The sequence below is a fragment of the Typopeltis vanoorti genome, chromosome 3 (assembly GCF_054136105.1).
Source record: "Typopeltis vanoorti isolate ZY-2024b chromosome 3, IOZ_Tvanoo_1.0, whole genome shotgun sequence".
NCBI lineage: Eukaryota > Metazoa > Arthropoda > Arachnida > Uropygi > Thelyphonidae > Typopeltis > Typopeltis vanoorti.
The window spans coordinates 5,800,287-5,824,296 of NC_143551.1; the positions used below are offsets into that span (position 1 = coordinate 5,800,287).

General features: G+C 38.0%; 1 protein-coding gene across 3 annotated transcripts in view; it reads left to right on the forward strand.

The window, feature by feature from the left end:
• Positions 1–24,010, forward strand: part of LOC150107880 (uncharacterized) — an 89,551-nt gene that overhangs the window by 20,474 nt on the left and 45,067 nt on the right. The gene's annotated exons all lie outside the window — the stretch shown is intronic.

Here is a 24,010-nt window from a genome sequence, read left to right on the forward strand (position 1 = left end):
AACTGCAGCCAAGGAGAATTGAACTATTGCAGGATAGTGAAAGGAGCTCATTTGAGGCTATTTGGTGTGAGATTGATACTGGCAGAATAAAATATACAGTTGGGTGCTGCTATAGACCAGGTGATGGAATAGATGGTGGAGATGGTATGCATAAACAAATTGATGAAATGAGTGGAAGGAGGGTAATTATTATGGGGGATTTCAACTCTGGTAACATTGATTGGAAGGAGGAGAGGACACATGTGAGGAAGGAAATGGATTTTATTCAATTATTAAGGGATAACTATCTGAAACAGCATGTAATTGAAAATACTAGGGGTGTGAGAGTGCTTGACCTGGTAATAGTATCTGAGAATTTGACTGTAATGAATATGACCATGTTGCCACCTATTGGTGAGAGTGATCATAAGATCTTAACCTGGGAGGTGGCTAAAGGTGTGAAATTTGTGATTAAGACAGGGTATATGTGGAATTACCGTGCTGGCAAGTATGACAAGCTTAGGAGATTGCTTGGATCAGTGCCATGGCATGTACAACTGCAAGGGCTGGACGTCGATAGAGCATGGGAAGTGATCAAAGAGCATTTACAGGAGGTTATACCTAAGGTCCGAATAGTGAAACAAGGAGGGGTTAAATGGATGAATAACACCATTAAGCTTGAGCTGCAAAAAAAGAAACAACTATGGAGGGAATTTAAAGAAAGGGGTGACCTGCAGGCACACGAACAGTATAAAGTACAGGCTAGAAGGGTAACGAGTGTGGTAAAAACAGCAAAAGCCGATTATGAAAGGAAACTAGCTATGCAAGCAAAAGAGAATCCCAAACAGTTCTTTCAATATGCTGCAAGCAAGGAAAAAACTGTACATGGCAAAATGATTTTAAGGAATGACGATGGTAAAGAGTTCACTGAACCAGTCGATATAGTGGAGTTACTGAGCGCGCACTTTGCAAAAGCATATCATCCAGGTGGTGACGTTGAAAAAATGAAGGAACCATTAGTTTATATGGGAATTGTGATGAATGAAGTGGAGGTGAATAGTCTATTACAGAACCTTAATGTGAATACATCTGTGGGATTGGATGGTATACCGGCACTGGTCTTGCATGAAGCGGCTAATGAATTATCAGTGCCCTTGACCATGTTGTTTAATCTGAGTCTCAGGTCTGGCTTAGTCCTGAAGGCGTGGAAAGAGGGGAAAATAGTTCCACTGCATAAAGGAGGATCCAAGACTATGGTTGCAAATTACCGACCGATCAGCATATCAGGAGTCGTTGTCAAGGTCTTGGAGAAAGTAGTCAAGGAAAAATACAGGAATGGATTGATGAAAATGAGATACTGTACAGCATGGCTTTGTGAAGGGTAGATCATGCCTCAGTAACTTGCTCAAGTTTTATAACAAGGTGATGGCTGAACTGGATAAGGGAAATGGGTTTACAGTGATACTGCTGGACCTGGCAAAGGCGTTTGGCAGGATACCACATGGAATTCTAATCCGTAAACTACAACATATGGGAATGGATATAGGGTTGGTGAGATGGATAGCTGGGTGGTTGATGGAGAGATATCAAAGAGTAGTTTATTCAGGAGTAGAGTCCAAAAAACGGCCTGTGACTAGTGGTGTGCCACAGGGTTCTGTTCTTGGACCACTGCTGTTTAATCTGTTCATTAACGATATAGGGAAGGGTCTAAGTGGGACAGTTCATTTGTTCGCTGATGATGCAAAGTTGGGTAGGGCAATAGTGAATGCAGAAGATGTCAAAGTCTTGCAAGATGACTTAGATAGATTGGAGTTCTGGACTAAGGAGAATGGATGTCAATTTAATGTGACAAAATGTAAGGTTATGCATTTCGGAGTGAAAAGATTAGCAGCAGTATACCACATTGGTGGAAATGTACTCCAAGAGATTGATGAGGCCAGGGACTTGGGAGTGTTGGTGGATAGGGGGATGAAGTTTAGGGGGCACATTGCGAAAGTAGCTAAATCAGCTCATCAACTCACTTGGTTGTTGAAAAATACCTTGACGAGCAGAGACAAGCAAGTTATTGTACCTCTGTACCGAGCCCTGATAAGACCTCACCTCGACTACTGTGCCCAGATTTGGTCACCTCGGTTCCTTCTTGATGGGGAGGAGGTTGAGAGGATCCAGAGGCGAGTGACTAAGATGATAGCAGGTCTATGGAATGAACCATATGAGAACAGGTTGAAGATTTGTGGGTTGCAGAAACTAGTTGATAGGCGAAAAAGGGGAGATATGATTGAGACATTCAAATTGCTAAAAGGATTCTATAGGATTAATTCAGATGATATTTTTGAGATCAGGACTGGTGGTGGGAGAACTAGGGGACACCCATGGAAGCTGGGCAAGAGCGTGGTTAGCAGGGGTGTTAGAGCTGGGTTCTTTACTTTTAGAGTGGTAAATGAGTGGAATAAGCTGCCAGAGTCTGTTGTGGGTGCTATGACAGTGAGCGAGTTCAAGGCAAGGTATGATAGATACTGTGAGAATGTTGAACAGCTGTGTGAACATGTTTAGGGCCTCCCTCGATGAGTCTAAGGACTCCTGGTGTAGCCCGTGGTAATAATAATAATAATAATAATAAAAACACACACACACACTCACACTTTTCCCTCTCCCCCTTCAAAATAGGCATGTTAGTGGTGGTTGTGGCTAGATATATATCACAACCATGGCTCATACAGGTGAAGTAGGAAGCACACGGTCTTGCTGTCTTCATAGATAAACATTAAACAGTAAAATGGGCCATACTGAAGAACTTAGTTACTATAAATTCACATGTATGTCACAGTAATTAACTTTTTAATAATATGTAAATATTTCATCTTAAGTATCACATGCCTAATATCAGCAAGGGCAACATCAAGTGTCAGCAAGAGTGATGTAAAGCTTGCCATCACTAGACTCTGAAGCAGTGGAAATGCATTCTCTGGAGTGATGAATCATGCTTCACTATCTGACAGATGAGTTTGGGTTTGGTTGATGCCAGAGGAATGCTACCTGCCTGAATGTGTTATGCCAAGTGTGGAGTTTGATGGAGGATCGTGGTCTGGGGCACTGTATTTCGTGGTTTGGGCATATCATTGGTGCAGCAGCATAATCGGAAGGTGAAGCTACAACAGAGAGTGTTAATCTTATATACAGAGCTGAGCCAGGTGCTGGAGTGCCACTTTATGAGTGGTTATAAAAAGATTACAATTAAAATCAAAATTAAATTAAGTAATTTGAAATAAAAATTAAAAAATTAAATGGGCAGTGTACAAATGCATGAACACTCTCTTTAAATAACTGTTCAAACCATATCTGCACTGATGTAAAAGTCAAGTACAGGACCAGATGATACTGTGGCCAGTGTCAACTTGATGTTGAGCGAAGCCAGATTTTTCAGGTTTATGTGTCCACTCAGCATGAAATGGATACCGACAACAATATCCTTTAGATCAGTGCAGGTTTAGGCTTTAATGGTTATTTACAGAGAGTGCGAAGCACTTCTATGCTATCCAAACTTAAATTGGAATGATTACCGTTGTATTGCCAAGATTTGGGAGAGTGTTATCCTCATAATGTTGCTATGTCATCTACATTTTGTTAATTGTTATTATTATTTTTTTTTAAATTTCAAATCACAATTTAATTTTGGTATTAATTGGAATTTTATTTTGTAACCACCTAATGACACTAAAATGTCATTCCAGTGTGTGGCTCCGCTCTGTAAATAGGATTAAAAATTTTTGTTGTAGTTTCACCTTTTGATTATGCTGATGTCCTGATAATGGTCAGTTTGTTGATAAAAGATTAATTTTGGAGAAAATTGTTAATGGGGAGTTAGTAATACTGTAACTTTTTTATGTAGTACTATCATAATATTCTGCACACCTCCTGAGAGTAAATGTTGGTAATTTGATTATGAAGAGTATTACTTAGGATTACTTTCCAAAATTCAGAAAGTTGAAGGCATTTGTTGTTGAGGTTCAGTCTACGGATATGGACATCACAACTTCCTTTATATATCTTTTCAGGTAAAAAATGACTTTGTGCAGAACTTTCGTTTTATTTCAATGATTCGTTCCCTAATCGATAAGGCATGCCTGGCCAAACCAGAATTATCAGATTCAAGAAGTAGAATATAATTTAAATGTTCTTCTAGACAAACTGATCTGAAGGATCCATCTGCCAGTAGAATCAAAGGTTGCATGGGATTCTGTAAATGAAGGATGTTTATTTATTGGCAAGTCTAGGAAGGAATTTAATTTCTGAAGTGAATGGAAAAGAACTTGAAGATCAATTTGGAGAAGTCTGTCGGTTCTTTCTGACACAACATTTCACATGGAATGAAAAGTCTAGAAACTTCATCTAGAGGTGGATTTGGAGGAAGGCCATAATTATTAATTGTTTTTTTTATAAGTCTTAGTTTGGCTAGCCACATCTTATCCACTACCTAAAGAATTCATTGGAATAAAACTAAAGTTATTTAATTTAAAATGTTTTTTTTTTTTAACTTGAAAGACCATATAAAGAAAGTTGTGAAGCCCATATCCATTGACTGAACCTCAATAAGAATGACTCTCTCTTAAACAGTCTCAATTTTGGGAATTCATCTAAGTACTACTCTTCATTTCTGCATGGTATTATAATTGAATTAATAATTATTATTTAAAATTTATTTCTTTGAATTCTAATAGTTATTAATGGAGTTATCCTCTTGCAGTTAATAGCAAATACACTAAGGGTTTTAAGTGTTCTAATTTGTTTGTTTTGTTTCATCTGTATTTAATAAACAAATTCTGTATATAAGGTTTTTATTACATGACTGTTTTATCATTATGCCATCTGCTTTTCTATTTTTTCATTCTCTTCTTTAAATCAAATTATTTTTGAAGGGCAGCTGCAGATTCCAGAATAAAATTCTCATATTTGAACTTGCTATAATGATGCATGATAGTTTTTTCCTATTTGATTCTGTGTGGTGTGCAAAGCATTGTCTGCTAGACCTGTGTCCAGTCATGATTATAGATTAATGTTGGCCGATCTTCCTGTCTAATCATAGTAGACCAGTTTGAAGGAACATAGCACACCTACCTTATCTAATGGCTACAATTCTAACAGAATTAACCAAATACTTAATCCTTTCCCTTATCCTTGACCTTCTGCATATACAGATTATAGTAATGTGATCACTCTTCTCTATGTTCTTAGGTTGTCAGAAAAAAACCCCCAAAAAATTTGAAAAAACACAAACTCTTCACTTGCTTCAAGCTCTACTTGAAACTCATCATCATCATCAAATTCCTGACATGTACAGGATATGATAGTACTACATGAAAAATTTACATTGTTACTAATTTCCTATCTACAATTTTCCTCCAAATCAATCTGTTACCTGTCAAGACTTCAAATTATCAGATCTTATATTTCTATCTTCTAAGGCACTTTTTACCATATCAATCCACCTATATCTGGGTCTTTTTCCTGCCAACGTGGCAGAGAACACTTGTTGCTAATCTTTCCTCTCCCATTCCATTTAAGTGACCATACCACTTGAGATTAGCTCTACTAACACATTCCTACTTGAAACTGGCTGTACTTATCTCTTCCCCTAAAGATTGATGTCATTCTCTCTCTCTCTCTCTTTTCCAGGTATGTATAGGGTTCTCCTTTCCTGCAAGTTGGCCTGGTATTTGCAGACAGGAAAATCAGCCACCATCCATTTAGAAGGATATGTATTTGATCATAATTATAGACAGTCAGGCATATCAGACCATGCCTTGGGTGCCACATACATACAGAATCAAATCATAAAACTACTATGCTTCATCACAGGAAGTTCAGATATGATAGGCATTATTTAGAATCTGTACCTGCCCTTAACCAGCATAGTTTAAATAAGTATGGATGTGTTAAATTTCCCATAATATGGTAACATTAATTCTTAGGCATTTAAAGTTGGCAAGGCTTACTACTAGTGCCCAAATAGGGTTTCCTTCCTAGCTCAGACTCTAGTCTGCTATGTGTAGAAAGGCGTATGTGTTCGTTGATTAATTTTAACAGTATATATGAGAACACAGACTAATAAGAAAATAACTATTTATTAACTTATTGCTGATATTTCACTAGTATTATATCCAGCATCTTCAGAGTACAAAAATAGTTTGTTACAGTATGCGAAACAACAACAATCTGGTATAGCACTGGGAATAGTTTGAACAATTGTAACATACAACATATTGAAACACTTCAAACATAAATTTCAACAAGTATGGCTGTTTTCCCCCAACATAGATGCCACCTGATTAGGACTTTAGTGTTTGTGTTGTATGTTACAATTGCTCAAACCAGTCCCATTATTATACTGGATTGTTATTGTTTCGCATACTGTAACAAACTGTTTTTTTTTTTTTTTTTTGTGCTCCAAAGCTGCTAGATATAATACCAGTAAAATATCAGCAATAAGTTAATAAATGGTTATTTTCTTATTAGTCTGTGTTCTCATCTATACCATTAAAATTAACCAACATCTAGTCTGCTATTATTATTTTATTATTATTATTATTATTGTTCCGGGCAACTCCAAGGAGTCGACAGACTCATCGAGGGAGGCCCTAACATCATGGCAAGAACAACTATTCGACATTGACACAGTATCTATTGTACCATGCCTTGAACTCATTCACGGTCGTAGCACCCACAACAGCAGATTCTGGAAGCTTATTCCACTCATTCACCCCTCTCCAAGTAAAAAACCTAGCACTAACACCCTTGTCAACTTCCATGCATGGCCCCTAGTCCTCCCACCACCCAGTCATATTTTCAAAAATATCTTCTGGATCAATCTTATAGAAACCCTTCAGTAATTTGAATATCTCAATCATATCACCCCTCCTTTGCCTATCGTCGAATCTCTGCAACCCACAAATCTTGAACCTATTCTCATAAGGTTCATTCCACAGACCTATCATCTTGGTCACTCGTCTCTGGATCCTCTCCCCATCCTCCCCATCACGAAGAAACCCTGGTGCCCATAACTGGGCACAGTAGTCCAGATGGGGTCTTATCAAGTTGTTGTTACAGAGGAACAACAACTTGTTTGTCTCTGCATGTTAAAGTATTTTTCAGAAGCCAAGTGATTTGATGAGCTGATTTAGTCACTTTTGCAATGTGCCCCCTAAACTTCAATTCCCTATCCACCAACACTCCCAAATCCCTGGCCTCATCAATCTCCTGGAGTACGGTTACACCAATGCGATATACTGCTGCTGTTCTTTTCACCCCAAAGTGCATAACCTTACACTTTGCCACATTATATTGACATCCATTTTTCCTAGCTAAGTCCTCCAAACTATCCAAATTATCCTCTAACATTTTGACATCCTGTGCACTCACAATTGCTCTACCCAACTTTGCATCATCAGCAAACAAGTGAACACTTCCTCTCAAATCCTTTCCTATATCATTGATGAACAAATAGAAAAGCAGTGGTCCAAGAACAGAGCCCTGCGGCACACCACTAGTCACAAGCAGTTTTTCAGACTCCACTCCTGCATAAATCACTCTCTGGTATCTCTTCTTCAACCACCCTCCTATCTATCTCACCAACCCTATATATATCCCCATCTGCTCCAGTTTACTGATTAGGGTTCCATGTGGTATCCTGTCAAAGGCCTTGGCAAGGTCTAGTAGTATCACTGTAAACCCATTACCTCTATCCAGTTCAGCCGTCACTGTGCTATAGAATGTGAGCAAGTTACTGAGGCATGATCTACACTTCACAAAACCATGTTGCCCCCCATAAAATATTCCATTTTCATCTATCCAATCTTGTATTCTTTTCTTGACTAATTTCTCTAAGACCTTGACAATGATTCCTGATATGCTAATCGGTCGGTAATTTACAACAGCAGTCTTGGAACCACCTTTATGCAGTGGAACTATTTTCCCCTCTTTCCACCCCCTCTGAACTAACCCAGACCCGAGACTCATATTAAACAAAATGATCAATGGTACTGACAATTCTTTAGCTGCTTCTTGTACGACGCGAGCTGGTATACCATCCAATCCCACGGATGTATTGACATTGAGGTTATGCAATAGACTACTCATCTCCACTTCATTCACCACATGGTTTATTCGTTTCTGCAATGTCACCACCTGGATGATATATACTTGCAAAGCGCTCACTCAGTAACTGAACTATATCAACTGATTCAGTTACCTCCCTACCATCGGCATTCTTTAAAATCATTCTGCCATGTACATTTTTCCTTTTACTTGCTACATGTCTAAAAAACTGTTTAGGATTCTCTTTAGCCTGCATGGCCAATGTTCTTTCGTAATCCTTTTTTGCTTTTCTTACCACACTCATTACCTTTCTGGCCTGTGCTTTATACCGTTCATGTGCCTACCGGTCATCTTTCTCCTTATATTCCCTCCATAGTTGTTTCTTTTTTTGCAGCTCAAGCTTAATGGTGTTATTCATCCATTTAACCCCTACTTGATTTATTATTCGCACTCTAGGTATACAGTCAGCCATTGCTCCATTATCACTTCTTAACTGCCTCCCATGCACCATCAACTTCCATTCCTTGCAGTTGTACATGCCATGGCACTGAACCAATCAAACTCCTAAGCTTGTCATACTTTCCAGCCTGATAATTCCACATGTACCCTGTCTTAATTGAAAATTCCACACCTTTAACCATCTCCCAAGTCAAGACCCTATGATCACTCTCACCAATTGGTGGCAATGTGGTCATATTTGTTACAGCCAAATCCTCAGATGCAATTACTAGGTCAAGCACTCTCTGACCCCTAGTAGCATAAAATCCAATTTCTTCCTCCTGTGTGTCCTCTCCTCACTCCAATCAATGCGACCATAGTTGAAATCTCCCATAATAATTACCCTCCTTCCACTCATTTCTTCTATTTGCTTGTGCATACTGTCACCACCATCTTTTCCATCACCTGGTCTATAGCAGCACCCAATTGTATATTTAGTTCTGCTAGAGACAATCTCACGCCAAATGGCCTCAAAAGTGCTCTTTTCTCTATCCTGCAATTCGACTTCTATTCTCCTTGGCTGTAGCTCATCAGCAGTCATCAACAATACTCCTCCCCCCCACTTTTATTCTCCCTGTCATTTCTGAACACACTATACCCATCACATTCAGTCCCACTAGCTATATCATCTACAGTCATCCATGATTCACTAATACCAATAACCTGTGGTCTGGAAGTGCCAACCATGGCCCAAAACTCTTCCTTCTTGTTCCTAATACACCTATCATTAGTGTACATGAATTTAAGATCCCCATTAGCCCCAGCCCTACCTTGATGCCTTATAATAACTATCCCACTCTGATTTGTTGTTCTTATTCGCTCGGGCATAATATATTTATTCAGTTCTTTGAGGTAGCAAAAGAAAAGAGCAAGATAGTTAGAATGGTTAGTCTTTTGCCACCTCAAACAATTCATTCAGGTCTTCTATCATTTCCATTTTATATCCTTTCAAATCATTCGTACCTGCCACAACAATCATTTCTTTCACCCATTCCTTTTGCTCTCTAATAGACTCAGTTACATCCTTTATGGTCGCACCAGGTTGGTACAATTTTGTCAAATCATCTACTAACACATCCCGTACTAACGAGTCTCCATACAGCACTCTATCCTTCATTTTGTTCATGTTCACACTCATACGCCTATTTTTCCTGTCATACTTTTTATTATTGGCTGGTTCATTCAGTCGACTTTTGCTCATACGCTCTAGCTGCTGTTTTGCCCTTTGTATTGCACCATTCAACAACGCGATCTCACTCATTGCATCTGTCTCATCTTTTTTATTCTCTGTAAAACCATTAATACTATCATTCACACTTTCTACATTCACACTCTCACAATTCTCTGGTACAACCTCGCCGTTTCTTCTCATATCCCTATTTTGTTCATTCTGAAGTTTGACAAAAATATCACACTCACGATCCGAAATACAATTCAATTCCTCATTCTCCCTACATTTTCTACACACATTCACTCCTTTATTATCATCTAACCACACTCTGACTGCACTCCGCAAAGTGTACATTTCGCAGATAGTACACTGAATCATCTCCTTTACATTACCGTTTTTGAAAGAAGATGGCGAACCATCATTACTTGCCGCCATTTTCCTTCGTACTGGAGCCAAACTTACTAGTAATATTTTATCAAATTATAAATTATAAACACCAAAAACACACAAACAGACGTACTAAGATACGCAAGGCAAACAAAACTACGCAATATTAAAGTAAATTTATCAACGATAACTGAAAATAACGCTTATCTTATCAAGAGCTTTCACGAACACTACACACTACGAATCCCTCTAACTTCTAGAATCCCCTATATTTCACTCTGTTTTGTGTTGCTTGTGTGGGTGTGTATGTGTGTGAAAATTTATACTATACCCCCTGAAGATATTTCTGTGACCAAGATGAAATATTAGAATCATTAACTTCTTTATTTTATTCCTTGTAAAGTTTCATGTTAGATGTGAGCTCTAACCAGAACTAGGTTTATACATGATTATTGTTATATACATTCTCAATTGAGGATGCAGTTGGGGTTTTCCATGTTCTTGCCTATTTTCTTAGTTTTTGTCTTTCTGTTGTTTTTCATGCCAGTTTATTTACAATCTTTAACTCCATTTAGTTAAAGACTCCTGTAGTCTTGTATTGAATTTATTTAAGAATATAACATCATCTTCAAGGGGTGCTTAATGGTCAAAGCTGTATAACTGAGAGGAGACCTCCACATAGCCTTTAAAGGAATGCGGAGAACCGACTAGGGCTTCTGACATAATGTCCAATCCTCACCTTCTCGTGCTGCACCGTGTTGGATATCTACTTACATGGATACTGAATGAACGAGGATGGGCTTGCAATTTGGGATTTAGCCGACCAAATTGTATTTCTGTTGGTTAAACCAAAATACAAAATGATGGTACAACATGACAAGATTTCATGCCGGCTGGGGTGTCACCCGGTTAAACAAGGTCCCCGTTGTTTTCCTCAGGGAACCAGGGCGAACAGCGAAAAGTCAGCTACTGGAACAAATCTGAAACCACACCCCAACTCAACATCAACAGAGTTAAAGATCGGTACTATCAACATAAGGAGCCTGAATGGCAAAGAAATGGAGCTAGCGGAGGAATAAGATAAGTACCAGATCGACATAATAGGAGTGACTGAAACAAAAAAGACAAAAACTGGTGAGATCTTTCTGAGCAGTAAATACAAAATGTTATATTCAGGCAATGACAATCAAGGAAAAGAAGGAGTAGCCGTAGTATTCAACACAAAATACGAGGCTAATCTTCTTGAATGGCAGGCAGTCTCAAGTAGAGTAATGTGGGCAAATATGAGAATGGGGAACTGGACAATGAGACTTATTTGTGCCTATGGTCCCACAGAAGGATCTACTAATGTAGACATGGAGGAATTTTTTGAGGCTCTACAGAAATCAACTTACACAATGAAAAAGGAAAAGTTGGTCCTTGTTGGGGATCTAAATAGCAGAGTAGGAAATGATTGTGAGACATACAAAAATATTTTGGGAATATTTGGAGAAAAGAGCAAAGCTAAAAATAATGGCAAATATCTGTTGGATTTCTGCTCAGAACATGGACTGGTTATTACTAATACCATGTTTCAACATAAAAATGTGCACAGATTCACATGGAGAGAAGAGGCAAGGAATAAGAAAAGTCTCATTGACTATGTTATTGTTGATAGTGATGTTTTCTCCCTTGTGCAGGACACCAGAGTGTACAGTGGATTGGATTTGAAATTGAAAGTGATCACTATTTAGTCTTGAGCAGGATAAATGAATTTCATATTGAAAAGAATAACATGTAAGAAAGTTTTAAAGCGAATAAAAGTTGGGCAGCTCTCAGATGTGAACTAGACTAAAATACACAAAGATTATTGAAGAAAAAATGAAAGAGTTTGAGAACAGGAATCAAACCTTGGAGATTCAGTGGCAAGCCTTGAAGAAAGCCCTGATTGATTCAGCTAGAGAAGCATGTGGTGGAGTTGTCTGCAAGGATAGAAAAAATTAGAACTCCATGGTGGACACAGGAAGTTAAAGAGGCAGTGAAGGAAAAGAAGAAAGCATAGCAAAAGTTCCTGGCAAATAAGTCAGCTTGTGTTCTTAGAGAATACAGAGACAAATGCAAGAATGCTAAACACTGTGTAAAATTAGCTAAACAAAAGTCATGGGAGAACTTTGGCAAGAATATAGAAAATAAATATCAGGAAGTGGCAAAATATTTTGGAGGTTGTTGAGGAAGCTTAGGAATGGACGAAAGAGTGCTGTAAAAGGAGTTAGAGATGATAAAGGCGATATGAAAATGGAAGAAAAAGATATCCTTGAAGTATGGAGTAATTACTTTGAAAAACTGTAAATGAAACAAGCAGTGATGACAGCACAGTGGTAAAAAACACTGGCCAGGCATTCAGTCAGGAATACATAATACAGGAATACATACTTGAAGTAGAAAAAGCAAAATTCTTAAAATATGGAAAGGCAGCAGGAGTAGATGATATTCGACCAGAAATGCTGAAGTATGGTGGTATAAGAGTCTTACAGTGGCTGCACTGCATAGTTCAGAAAGCCTGGACAGAGGGACGAATTCCTGATGATTGGAGTAGAGATCTCATAGTACCCATATATAAAAAAGGAAATAAAACTGAATGTGAGAATTACAGAACTATTTCCCTACTAAATGTTCCTGGCAAGATCTATGCAAGTATACTTGAGAAACGATTGAGAAGAATTGTGGAAGAAAAGCTGGGTGAAGAACAAGCTAGATTCAGGCCAAATAGAGGCTGTCAGGATCAGATCTTCACTTTACGAGAAATAGTCAAGAAAGCATGGGAATATAACAAAGATCTGTATTTAGGTTTTATCGATTTGGAAAAGGCATATGACAAGGTGCCAAGAGAGAAGCTATTCCATACGCTACGGTTATATAGTGTCAATGGGGCATTATATCAACAATACTTAGTCTTTTGAATAAATTCATATGGAATAAGAGAGAAATTAGTCGCAACACTAAATTAGCTGTATACAAGACAGTGTTCAAACCAGTTTTAACTTATGGATCTGAGAGCTGGGTCAGAAGTAAAACACTTGACCAGACTAGACACCGCAGATATGAGAGTCCTGAGAAAGAGAGGAATGAACAGATGGCATCAGTGGCAATATCATATTAAAAACGAGGATATTAAGAAAGAACTTGACACTGTCAGCATCCAGGAATGCGTTAGCAGAGCTAATCTGAGGTGGTATGGTCACTTAAATAGAATGGGAGAGGAAAGATTAGCAAAACAAGTGTTTTCTCTGCCAGGTTGTCAGGAAAACGACCCAGAGGAAGACCAAGATATAGGTGGATTAATACGGTACGAAGTGTCTTAGACGATAAAAATATAAGATCTGATAATATTGGAGTCTTGACAAGTAACAGACTGATTTGGAGGAATATTGTAGATAGGAAGTTAGTAATGATGCAATTTTTTCGTGTAGTACTGTCATATCCTGTACACCCCTTGAGGGTACATGGCAGGAATATGATGATGACATCATCTTCAAAAAGTAATTGCTGAGTTGAATACTCCCAATATTGACATCAGGGTAATGCCTCATAAATGAGATTGAAAACTTTTGCAGTACTCACTTAAAAATAACTGGTCCCTCAAAATAAACATGAACCAAATTTCTGAAGAAACATGACAGCATTCTGAATAAAGAAGTATCTATTTATTTTCTGAAGAAATAAGTGGATGCAGTCAAAACTACTGGATGGGGACATAACCAGAGATAGGTCTGCTACAGCAAAAATAATTGAGATTTGCTTAGTATTATATCAGGATGACAAAACAGACGAAAAAGATAGGTATGCAGTAATTGAATTGTCACAAATTCTAACAGAAGTAGTAATGTGGTGCAGCCAAAGCTGTAGGTAAGGACAGAGTCATAGCTAAATTTATAAGAGCAGGTGGGGATGTGATGTACAAAATGTTGCCTAAACTTTTTATCCTGTGTTTGAAGGACCAAGAAGATGTACTAAGAGCATGGAAAAAAAAGCTATCCTTATTCCAATACAAAAAAAAAGTGGAGTAGAAAACTTAAGAACTGTTGGCCCATCAGTTGCCTATTAGTGGTTTACAAAGTGTTTGCAAAAGACTTGGCTTGTATGATTATTATTATTATTACGTGACACCTCCAGGGAGTCCAAAGACTCATCAAGGAAGGTCACTTACTCTACAACTCTCTGTTTCCACCATTCACTCCACCAACTACAACGAACCACAACTACACCAGTACCACCTACCACCCACCACCACCATTAGTATTTTCAGAGACAATCACAAACATCCATGCCCATGGCAGGACTCGAACCCATAGTCTTTTGGCTGGAGAGCAGATACGCTAACCACTCGGCCAACCAGGTTGGCAGTCTTGGCTTGTATGCTTTGTGCAACTGTAGACATTGCACAGCCAAAAGAACAAGTAACCTTTAGAAGTGGCTTCAGCACAATGGACAATATTCACGTTGTACAACAAATTATTGAATAACAGTGTAATAAATATGAACTATTATTTCTTGGTTTTATTGATTATGAGAAATTTTTGCATATTTAAGGCATTATGAAATTGACATCTGGAGGAACCATGCGTAAGAACCATCAAATCAGCATACAAAAATGCAGTCGCATGAATTCATTTTAATGTAAACATCACCTTGTCTTATGCCTCTCTGTATTTAAACACTGGAGATGTTTCCATTAAAATAAATTCTTGCTGTTGCATTTTTGTGTGCAATCAAAGTGTTTGAATATTTCTTCTAAACACTATTCTCAGATTTAATAAGCCGAAATGCTATTTTACCGGTGAACATGTTAATAGAAAGGGGGATGGTAAATCCCTTTAAAGTAAATCCTATTAAAGTTAGTGAGGGAGCTTGCTCCACCTTTGCATGGAGTTGCCCTGGTGTTGTACTATCCAAGTGATCATTTATACTTGGGCCTGCCGATAGTTTTTTTCGGCATGAAACTCTATGGATTACGATGGATTTCTATCCGAGTTTTGTACCCGGCTATTAAAAACATAAAGGGAATTACCCATCCCCCTTTCTACTATTCTCAGATTGTTTAGAAGATATATTCATACTTCTTGATTGGGAAGAAAAAAAGATCTGGAGATATTTAAGCCATTTTGCTTTGCAGATAACAGTTATCTTTACTTGAAGTCTGCATGAACTATGGACTTGTAATTGTGAATTCCAAATTGCAAGCAAAATAGCTGGCTTAAAATAAACCTAAAGAAGACCCCAAGATACGTTCAATTCCATGTGCAACCAAAAGTAATGAAAATTGATGATGATGTAAATGAACGAGGACTACGAGATGGCAGCACTTGTCAGTCGCCTCTCTTCATCGGACATCATGATATTAGTTATAGTCTTGGGCCAGCTATCTCTGATTGGCTACTTGTGGATATTGAACTGTCCCCTCAGTCTGCAAAAGTTAGATAGGACTAAAATGGCCTCGCCTACTCCCTATATGGGAATAAAAAGGCAATAGCTGTAAATGAACAAGGTGAATCGTTACATACACTTAGGACAATGGTTATCAGTGGATCAAAATATCATGGAAGAAATCAAATGACACACAGTGTTTGACTAGAATATTGGAAAATTGATACCAGCTACCACTTATGCCTAAAAAGGAAAGTTGTTAACCATGGCAGTTTCCTTATATTCACATTTGACTGCAAAACATGAACACTAAAAAGGAATCTAAAAAGCAACACAATTTAATAATGAAAGATGTCGCACAGCTTGGATCCTAGGCTGGATCACGAATGGAAGACTTGAATAAGAAATCAAACTGAAGTTTCCAACATTATAAAAGAATGTGAAGCATCTGAAATGTGCTGGACACATTGCTCAAGAAGACAAGACCAACAATGCACAAAATAATTAATGGATTGGATTCCATAGAAAGAAAAATGACCAGAACCCTTACTGAAATCATGCTGGATTGATGAAATCATGATATTTGCAGGAATAACATAAGAAAGAAAAGCCAGTGACCGACGGTCTTGGAGTCTTCTCAGAAAGACCCTCATCCAGCAGTGGATTAATAATAGCTGATGATGGTGAATGTAATCCATGTAGGTGAACCCTTGTCTTAAACTTGAAATTAGATCAAAGTACCTTCCTGTAGTTTTGGTTCAAACTAACTTAAAGTATAGGCTAGAAAAGGAAAAAAATTATATATATATATATATATATACTGGGGGGGGGGGGGGGGGGGGCATAGCCCCCCCACCCCGGAGCCTATGGTGCCCAATCCCCTGTGTTCCGGACTGGTAGGCCGGTTCTCCTTGAATTCTGATGACTCGAATTTTGAAGCCTCAACACTCAGGGTAGCCCTTGAGTTTCAACAAACGTGACATAAAAAGGCTTATCATTTTATATATATATATATATATATATATATAAAAATATGAACATATCCCAATTCTGAGTTAATACTACAGATTGTTATATTTATATATATATATATATTTACTACATATATATATATATATATATAGAAAGTTTTTTACCATGGGTGTATTATATGTTAAAGATACCAAGAAATTTTATACTTGGTTTTAATCCTTTTCCCAAATAAGCGAAACAAAGTTTTGTGCATACAATATATATTCACGTCTAAGCAACTTGTATATAGAGGCTAATGACTTCCTATCACTTGCCTTAGTATGTATCCCACAATGCAAAGCACACTCCCCTTTCGGGCATGTATAATGCAATGCATAATGGGAAGGGCCACTACCCAGATCGATTTCAAACTTTATCGAGGTCTCATCAGTGGGAGCCAGATCCAGGAGAGACACCAAGGTCAACGATCAACATTACTGGCATGAAGGGTGAAGCAAATGCTTTTCTTACTCCCAGCTATCTGGTAGGAAACGGTGAGTGGAAAAATTGTGGAAAACAGTGAGTTGGTCTTTTGTGTTTGAAGTAGTATCATAATATCATTTTGTGTCATAATTTGCAGCTAGTTGAACCAATTTGTTAGGGTGCACAGATGCTTTTGAGAAGAACTTTGTTGCTATAGTCTGCATTAAAATGTAAATATAGGGGATGTCTGTGTCCCGATGGCGTTGCACATTTTGTACGAACCATGTGTGTTTAGGATCATTCGTAGACGTTTGTTTTGTACACGTAACTTGAGAATATTAGTATCAGTGGTGTGGCTCCAAGCTGGAGAAGCATAAGTGAGTATAGGATGGACCATCAGTTTGTAGATAAGTAATTTGATTCTGGTGTTCAGCTTACTGTTCCTGTTGATCAGAGGATATAGCTGGGCAATGGCTTTTGATGTCTTTACACAGAGAGAGAGGGTCTTGATATGGCTGTTGAAAGTCAGCCTTCTGTCCAGCAGTACACCAAGGTATTTGATCTCTGTTTGCCAAGGATTTTTGTGTTGAATAGAAAGATGTCCCCTTTAGGAAGCATGTCTTAGAATACCAAGGTTGAAGTAATGCAGAAACCATATATAACTCATATACAAGTAGCCAAAAGGTGCTTGACCTTCTTAATAAAAATCTCTGGGTGAGAGAAAGATGTAGAAAGTTATTTTACCTTGGATGTATTATATGTTAAAGATACCAAGAAATTTTATACTTGGTTTTAATCCTTTTCCCAAGTAAGCAAAACAAAGTTTTGCACATGAAATATATATTCACATCTAAGCTACTTGTATGGTGGCCCTACCATTATGCATTGCTTTATGGGGTGTGCTTTACATTATGGGATACATACTAAAGCAAGTGATATGAAGTCATTAGCCTCTATGTACAAGTAGCTTAAACATAAATATATATTTCACGCACAAAACTTTGTTTTGCTTGCTTGAGAAAAGGATTAAAACCAAGTATAAAATTTCTTGGTATCTTTAACATATAATACATCCAAGGTAAAATAACTTTCTACATCTTTCTCTCATCCAGAGATTTTTATTAATAAGGTCAAGCACCTTTTGGCTACTTGTATATGAGTTATATATGACTTCTGCATTACTTCAACCTTGGTATCTCTCCTGGGTCTGACTCCCACAAATGAGACCGAGACCTCGATAAAGGGTTGAAACCGATCTGGGTAGTGGCTCATCCCATTATGCAACAATGTATTATACATGCCCAAAAGGGGTGTGTTTTGCATCATGGGATGGGATACATACTAAGGCAAGTGATATGAAGTCATTTGGCTGGGGTGTCACCTGGTTAAACAAGGCCCCTGCTGTTTTCACCAAGGAACCAGGGCGAACAGCGAAAAGTCAGCTACTGGAATAAATCTGAAAACACACCCCAACTCAACATCAACAGAGTTAAAGATCGGTACTATCAACATAAGAAGCCTGAATGGCAAAGAAATGGAGCTAGCGGAGGAATAAGATAAGTACCAGATCGACATAATAGGGGTGACTGAAACAAAAAAGACAAAAACTGGTGAGATCTTTCTGAGCAATAAATTCAAAATGTTATATTCAGGCAATGACAATCAAGGAAAAGAAGGAGTAGTCGTAGTATTCAACAAAAAATACGAGACTAATCTTCTTGAATGGCAGGCAGTGTCAAGTAGAGTCTGGGCAATGGGGAACTGGACAATGAGACTTATTTGCGCCTATGGTCCCACAGAAGGTTCTTCTAAAGTAGAAGAACCTTAGAAGTGGAGGAATTTTTTGAGGCTCTAGAAAAAGCAACTGACACAATGAAAAAGGAAAAGTTGGTCCTTGTTGGGGATCTAAATAGCAGAGTAGGAAGTGATTGTCAGACATACAAAAATATTTTGGGAAAATTTGGAGAAAAGAGCAAAGCTAATAGTGGCAAATATCTGTTGGATTTCTGCTCAGGAGAGATGGACTGGTTATTACTAACGCCATGTTCCAACATGGAATGGAAGGAAGGTAAGATAGTGCCATTGCATAAGGGTGGTAGCAGACTGTAAGTGTCTAATTATAGGCCAGTTTGTGTGTCATCAGTAGTTGTTAAGATCTTGGGGAAAGTAGTGAGGGACCGTATACAGCACATTGGGCAGATGAGGGTAATGTTATCTGTGAGAGTCAACATGGATTTGTGAAGAGGCACTCTTGTTTTAGTAATATACTAGCCTTTTATAATAAAGTTACAAGAACATTAGATGAGGGAAAGGCATATACTGCCATTTTCTTAGACTTAGGGAAGGCATTTGACATGGTGCCATATGATAAGCTGATATTTAAATTGCACCACATGGGTCTGGATGTCTGATTGGTCAACTGGATTCAGCATTGGCTGTCTGATAGGTATCAGAGAGTTGTATATGGTGGAGCAGTTTCCAGGAGACTGAAGGTTACAAGGGGGGTCCCACAGGGCTCAGTACTATGACCTATATTCTTTAACCTTTATATCAATGACATTGCCAGTGGATTGCAAGGAGATATTCAGTTGTTAGCGGATGATGTGAAGCTGGGAAGGATTATTAGTAATAGTGCAGATGTGGTAGCCCTGCAAGATGATTTGAATAAGCTAGATAGATTGGCAAATGAATGGGGGAGTGTCAGTTTAATCAGCAAAATGTAAGGTCTTGAGGTTTGGGAAACATCGATGGGATGCTGCATACTCTATGGGAGGAGTTATACTGGAGGAAATAGGGGAGACAAGAGATCTGGGGTTGATGATTGATAGAAACCCGAAAGGTGGTGAAGGTAACACAGAGGATTGCTGCAATAATAAGAAGGACACTGACCTACACTGGGGAGTTCTTTTGCTTGGTTGAACAGCAGGAAGGAGTGATGACAAGAGGCCATCCCTGGACGTTACGAAAGGAAACTGTGAGCAAGAGGGTGAGGAGTGGTTTCTTTGCATGGAGGATGGTTGAGCCATGGAATGCATTGCCCGATGGAGTGGTGAGAGCAAGAACAGTCATTGAGTTTAAGGAGTGGTATGATAGACTTTGTGTTTCTTGGGGGGGGGGGGGGGACCTTCCCTCGCTGAGTCTTGATAGACTTGTGTTTCTTAGAAAGGACCTCCCACGATGAGGTCTGAATAATAATAATAACTTCATAAGAACAAAATTCCTCCAGTCTGCATTCTTAAACTTCCATTAGCTCTCTGTTTTTTTTTTTTCCATTACTTCTATACCGAACGCTCTCTCTGTCAGCTGTCAATCACCATTCAAACTCCTTGACGAGCATGCACACTCCATGAAAGTAGCAAGCAAAAAGTTAGGTATAATAGCTGACATGCTGTCCTCGTTAGCATAATAGAATGTCTTTATAAAACAAAACACTTAATAATTTTAAACTACAATAAAATTTCTGAAAGTAACACAACTACCCAAATCCAGTAAGTACATAAATTTTTTAAATGCTTTACATTTCATTTGGACAAAACAGTATCTTGATAGACTGTGTTTCTTAGGAAGGACCTCTGACGATGTCTTTTGACTCCATAGAGGCCTGAATAATAATAATAATAAAAATGTGCACAAATTCACATGGAGAGAAGAGGCAAGGAATAAGAAAAGTCTCATTGACTATGTTATTGTTGATAGTGATGTTTTCTTCCTGGTGCAGGACACCAGAGTGTACAGAGGATTTGAAATTGGAAGTGATCACTATTTAGTCTTGAGCAGGATAAAATTGAATTTAATATTGAAAAGAATAACATGTAAGAAACTTTTAAAGTGAATAAAAGTTGAGCAGCTCTCAGATATGAACTGTAGACTGAAATACACAAAAATTATTGAACGAAAAATGAAAGAATTTGAGAACAAGAACCAAACCTTGGAGATTCACTGGCAAGCCTTGAAGAAAACCCTGATTGATTCAGCTAGAGAGGCATGTAGTGAAGTTGTCTGCAAGGATAGAAAAATTAGAACTCCATGGTGGACACAAGAAGTTAAAGAAGCAGTGAAGGAAAAGAAGAAAGCATATCAAAAGTTCCTGGCAAATAAGCAGCTTGTACTCTTAGAGAATACAGAGACAAATGTAAGAAAGCTAAATACTGTGTAAAACTAGCTAAACAAAACTCATGGGAGGACTTTGGCAAAAACATAGAAAATAAATATCAAGGAGGTGGCAAAATATTCTAGAGGTTGTTGAAGAAGCTTAGGAATGGAAAGCTTCTTCAAAAGCTTTCCATTCCTTTGAATGGAAAAATTGCTAAATGAAACAAGCAAACAAGCAGTGATAGCACAGTGGTAAAAAACACTGACCAGGCATGCAGTCAGGAATACATATCCATACTTGAAGTAGAAAAAACCATCAAAGGCTTGAAATGTGGAAAGGCAGCAGGAGTAGATGATATTCTACCAGAAATTCTGAAGTATGGTGGTATAAAAGTCTTACAGTGGCTGCACTGCATAGTTCAGAAAGCCTGGACAGAGGGACGAATTCCCGATGATTGGAGTAGAGCTCTTATAGTACCCATATATTAAAAGGGAAATAAAACTGAATGTGAGAATTACAGAGGTATTTCCCTACCGAGTGTTCCTGGTAAGATTTATGCAAGTATACTTGAGAAACGGTTGAGAAGAATTGTGGAAGAAAAGCTTGGTGAAGAATAAGCTGGATTCAGGCGAAATAGAGGCTGTCAGGATCAGATCTTCACTTTACGACAAATTGTGGAGAAATAATAGGAATATAACAAAGATCTGTATTTAAGTTTTGTCGATTTAGAAAAGGCATATGACAAGATGCCAAGAGAGAAGCTATTCAATACACTGCAGTTATATGATGTCAATGGAGCATTATATCAAGCAATACTTAGTCTTTATTTGAGTTGTAAGTCAGCAGTTAGAACTGAAGGAAGTACATGAAGGTGGTTTAATGTTAAATCTGGTGTGAGACAAGGATGTACGTTATCCCCACTGTCATTCATTATCTATATGGATCACATGATGAAGGAAAGTGGTATTAAACATGATATCAAAATTGGAGAGGTTAATGTCAGCTCTTTGCTTTTGTCATACTTCTGAATAAATCCGCTACAAGTCTTCAAGATTCTCTGACTAAATTGAATAACTGTTGTAATAGATATGGTATGAAGGTCAGCAATAAAAAGACAAAGACAATGAAAATTGGCAGAATCATTGAAAATGTCAACTGTGTTGTAAATGGAGAACCAAGTAAAACATTTCAGCTACTTAGGCACGATTTTTAGTGAAGATGGTAAATTAAATATAGAAATAGACAACAGAATCAACAAAGCTGGTATGGTAGGAAATCAATTGAATAAATTCATATGGAATAAGAGAGAAATTAGTCAAAATACTAAATTAGTGGTATAAAGACAGTGTTCAAACCAGTTTTAACTTATGGATCTAAGAGCTCGGTTAGAAATAAAACATTGACCAAAGAATAGAGACTACTGATATGAGAGTCCTGAGAAAGATTACATGCATGAATAGATGTTATCAATGGCGATATCATTTTAAAAACAAGGATATCGGTTATATAAGTTTATTTTCACGTTTGGTGTTGAATGCTATTGCTATCGGTTAGTGGAGATATTTAGGTTGCTGCTGTTCAGTAGGAGATTATTCATTGATTTTCAAGGAAAAAAGAGCAGATGGCGTATCCAGAAAAATTGTCTACCTCAGGGAAGTGTGCTATTTCCCCTCCTCTTCAATATATACAGGGTGTTCGGGATAAATTTGACAGTTTCGTAAGGAAAAAGAAAATCTTCTTTGTATCTATTAAATTTAATGAATTGACAAAAAAACATTACAGGCAGAGTTAATTACAATACTATCAACAAGATTTACTCAAAATAACCACCATTAGCATCGATCACAGCTTCAATTCTGCTTCGGAACCTCGAACAAGCTGATGCTACAGTCTCTCTGGGAAGGGCCGCAAAAACTGTTTTAATTTTATCCATTAACTGGGCTTTTGTATTACTGGAAGTGCGATTGGTGTCTTTTTCAACTGCGCCCCATACAAAATAATCCATGGGGTTAAGGTCTGGGGAGTTTGGAGGCCAAACATTTGGACTGGTGAAGTCGTAGAAATTTTCAGACAACCATTTTTGACTTTTCCCAGAGGTGTGGCAAGGGGCCGAATCCTGCTGCCATACATACGGCCTACCATTGGCTACCCTTGTTATCCAGGGCTTGACTACAGTTAGCAACTCCACGAACAAAGCCCGAATTCCAATGCCAGGGTTCTTCAACACCTGTTCCTGCAGATTTGCGAGGAATTCTGCTGTACGAACGCAATCAGATCGTCTGCTAGGGATCTTTCTTCTTGCTACATCCTCGTAGTCACCATTGCAAGTCTCTAGTTCATGCCTGATTGTTTTTACTGTATTCAGGGAGCATTGGGCAGCAGTCGTAATATCCTTATTTTGATGGCGGGCACGAATCATCATGATACAAGTTATTCTCTTCCATGATTCAGGTGGGTTCCAGCTATCCATCCTTTCTGACATCTTGTATATGAATGAAGAAGGGTCCAAACTTTTAAATGAAGAGAAGTGTGTGTTAATACATGTAACTTACGGAAAAATATAATTAATTATGAATATGTCAAATTTATCCCGAACACCCTGTATATATACTAATGACCAACCTATAAACCCACGGTCAAGAACCTTCTTATATGCAGATGACCGGGCAATAGCTTATCAAGCAAAATCCTTTGATGACATTGAGAAGCAGCTCACACAAGAGCTAGAAACCCTTACAGTTTACTATAAGAAAAACCAACTGAAACCAAATCCGAGTAAAACCCACATGTGTCTTTTGCATCTCAATAATAGAGAGATGAGGAGAGAGATGAATATAGAATGGAATGAAACTGATCAGTTATCCAAATCCAACTTACCTAGGTGTTACACTAGATACCACCCTAAATTTTAAGCAACACACACACACAGAGAAGACAGCAACTAAAACTCAAAC